The sequence below is a fragment of the Apodemus sylvaticus genome, chromosome 1 (assembly GCF_947179515.1).
Source record: "Apodemus sylvaticus chromosome 1, mApoSyl1.1, whole genome shotgun sequence".
NCBI lineage: Eukaryota > Metazoa > Chordata > Mammalia > Rodentia > Muridae > Apodemus > Apodemus sylvaticus.
In genome coordinates this window covers 7,691,818-7,695,600 of record NC_067472.1, presented here as the reverse complement: position 1 = coordinate 7,695,600, position 3,783 = coordinate 7,691,818, and positions in this window count along the sequence as shown.

The window sequence follows — 3,783 nt, the reverse complement described above, 5'->3', positions numbered from 1 at the left end:
ATCTGGGTGCTGCTGATGGTAGAGCAAATGTTCATAAGCTCTGAGCCATCTGTCAGCTCCAAGAACAGGTTTTTTATCCCCTCTTCAGGGTTAGGAAAGGTCCAGCAAAGGGGGGGCTGACCTGCCTTGCCCCTGGTCAGCAATCACACCCTAGCTGTTTTGTTGCCCCGCCCCAAACATGCACACACCCCTTTTCACTCCTATACCTACCCATTAATCACAACCTCCTGCACATCATTCCCCAGAACACAGACAGGTGCACATCCCTGCATCAAGCAAGATCCTTATCATTCATCGTAACTTCATCTTTCTTCCTCCCAATTCTCACCCTCCAGAGTCCTCCCATCTCAGCTTCACCCTCCTCCTGAGACTGGAGACCTTTGTTGATGTGTGTGATTTTGAAAAGTCTAGACAAATCTCAACCTCAGGGAATGTGTGTGTCAGCAATTTACTTATTAGTGTGGGGACCAGAAGGTTGACCAAAGTTCAATAGGACAATAAATCCACAATCTCTAGGGTTATCTTTTCTTACTCACAGGGGCCTTTTCCAAATTAGCAATTTACGAGTTCTACTATAAATCAACAGCTTCTTTTACAGAGTCCAGTTATTAATCAGGAAGTAGTGGATCAAACAATTGTCTTGATCTTTTAGAAGGTCAGCTGACCTGGGTGGGGGCTGCTTCCAGCATAGAACTGTAGGAGTTTATAGTACACTAGTGCCTTGTCTACGGGGGTTGGATCCTTCCTTCCTCTCTCCCTCCCTTCTTCCCTTCCTTTCTTAAGATTTATTTATATTATGTATATGAGTGTTCTATCTGCATGTACACCTGCACACCATAAGAGGACACTGGATCCCATTATAGATGGTTGTGAGCCACCATGTGGTTGCTGGGATTTGAACTCAGGACCTCTGGAAGAGCAGCCAGGGCTCTTACCCGCTGAGCCGTCTCTCTAGTTCCTGGATATACTTTCTGAACATGTGAAGCTTCTATGAAGCATCACCATGAGGTGAGGAGTCCTTGGCGCACAGGACTGGCAGTCAAGAAGGCCAAACAGTTATTTATTTATTTATTTATTTATTTATTTATTTATTTATTTATTTGATTTGGTTTTTTTTCGAGACAGGGTTTCTCTGTGTAGCCCTGGCTGTCCTGGAACTCACTCTGTAGACCAGGCTGGCCTCGAACTCAGAAATCCACCTGCCTCTGCCTCCCAAGTGCTGGGATTACAGGCTGGCCAAACAGTTCTTTAGGCCAAATGCAACTGAGCAGATGGGGCTTGCAGGGAAAGAAAGTCAAGGGTGAAGAGAAGGGGGTTGCCGTTTGTGACAGGAATGCTCGTGCTAACCATCTAGAAGATGGGTTTGGGTTTATATCATCTATCAAGAATCTGGGACAGAAAAACCTGAGTCAGGTTCTATGAAGAATCAGTTTTTCAGATGGAGAATCCTGAGTTTCGATTAAGAAAAGCCCCAAAGCCACCAAACTACATGAAGAAGCACAGGGCTAGTCTTGCTCTGTGTCTCCTCACCCTATCATGCATCAGAGGCCTGCGTGGGAGGGGCGGAGGTGATTTGTGGGGGGGTGAGGGGGTGGACATTCCCTAGGCGGGGAGTAGATGACTGCATGTGTCCATATACTAGCTGGGAAGCAGAAAGACAGACTGGGTGGGAAGGAGGAAGTGCAGCAGGTGCAGCGCCCAGGCTGGTACACATCCAAACCAAGCCAACTGCAGGATTCCACGATCCCCACGGCAGGACCCTCCACAGCCGCCGCAGCCGCCGCCGCCACCGCCACCACCGGGAAGGGGCTCAGAATGGACTGCACAGGATGTCAGCAGCTGGCGGGGCCTGTGACAGATTTGAGGCTTGGCTTCCAGGGTCCCAGGAAAGATGGGTCCCTGGCCTCCTGTGGACGAGGAGGCGGGAGGAAAGGGGGCCCTGCGTTTGTAATTGGATCAGAGGCTGTGATGGTGACAGCTGTGGCAGGGGCCTGAGGAGGGGGCTTGGGCTCATGAAGAACGGCTGTGTTAGTCCTTGATAGTTCTGGGGGCAGGCAGCTTTGGTGGGCCTTGGGACCTCTGCTTTAGCGTCCACACCAGTTTCTACTGTCACCACACAGCCTGTCTGAGCAAAGGGCACACACATTCCATGGGGACGAATGGAAAAGAATGGATTTTGAACCTCGGCCGTCACTTGATCATGTGGTCTCGGGAAGTTTGCTAAATCTTTCTCCAAATTTTCTCTCTGGCAATACAGAGAGAGCACATGGTTTAGTTTTCAAAAACACTAAAAGAATCAAGAATGAATTGAGAAGATACTGCCTGAAATATGTTCCACAAGAACGAAGCTGTAGTCTCCATCGGGGCGCGCATGCGCGTGCGTGCGTGGTCATCTAAGTTAGGTTTATCACATTTGGCGTCTAGGCACAGTTGTTTTTGTATTTTTAGGCAGGGTCTCATTCTGTGGCCCTGGCTGGCCTAGACCTCACAGAGATCCCCTTCCTGAGCGCAGTGAAAGCATGTGCTATTTTGGGGGGAGGGGCAGTGTGTCAAGGAGGCAATTTTAACTTTTTTTTTTTTTTTAAAACAAATCCACTTTGAGTTGGTTCCTGGAGTTTAAGGACAGCCGAGAAACCCTGTCTCTAAATAATAAATATGATAATTCATACTTAAAACAAGTATAAAATTCAGGCGTATATGATCTCACTCTAGAAAGAACCCAGCAGGCAGCTTTTCAAGATAATTATCACACTGTGTCTATTTTTGTGTAACAAATGGCACCAAAACTCGGATCAGAATACTCACCATCTTATCACATGCTTGATTTTGTGGGTCAGGAATCTGGGCAAGGCTCAGCTAAGTGGCTCTTCTGCTTGTGGCATCAGGAGTGGTCACTTAAGTGTGATTGAGTTGTCAGATGTCCAAAAGTAACTTCACTCTGGTGAGTTGTCGGGCAACTTAGGAGCCCGCCAGGCTGGCACTGGCAGCAAGCAAGAGCAAGTAACTTTCTGAGCTGGATTGACAGCGAATCACCGGGGTGCATGAGACGGGCTGACAAATGTCTGGGTCTGGGCTCTTAATGACCTCTCTTGGGAAGTTCCGGATTCTCACTTCCACTCATCCAGTTTGTGTAGCAAGTCGCCAGGCCCAGCCTCCTTCCTGGGATGGGCGTTGGAGCCAGCATGCTAGGGGCTTAGGAACTGCACACCCGGCGGCTGAGCCAACAGGTGAGACGGCTGTCCTTTTGTTTTACTGTTATCTCCTTACCTGGCGGGGTCCCCAGACCAAGTGCACGGTCCAGACGGGGGCTCCACAAAGCCCAGCAGACTTCCAAACTCCATGTCTCCTCCCTCTGGACCACCCTGGTGTCTGCTCCCTCGGATGTTCGTGCTCGAGGCTCTGTGAGGGACAGAGGGAGGCAGCCGTGCTTGGCCACCAATGGAGAGGATGGGGGAGGGGAAGCAGAGTATTCTGGCAGGGAGCCAGGGCTGTGGGATTCACAAGCATCCTGGGGCCTGTAAATACTTCAATGGGCTTTATTTTGAGGCCATGAGTAATTGAGCCAACTGTGCCCTGTCCCACAGCCTGGCCCTGTCTCCTCCTCCTCACAAACACACACTCATTTACACCTGTTACACACACACACACATCTATACACAAACGGGGCTGAGGAGGTTTTCTATGGCAGGCTTATAATCTTCTGGACATGTGACCTGTGGTGTGTTAACACACTCTTCATGAACTACCTCGTTTAATTCTGACACCAGCTCCTTAGCAGGATCC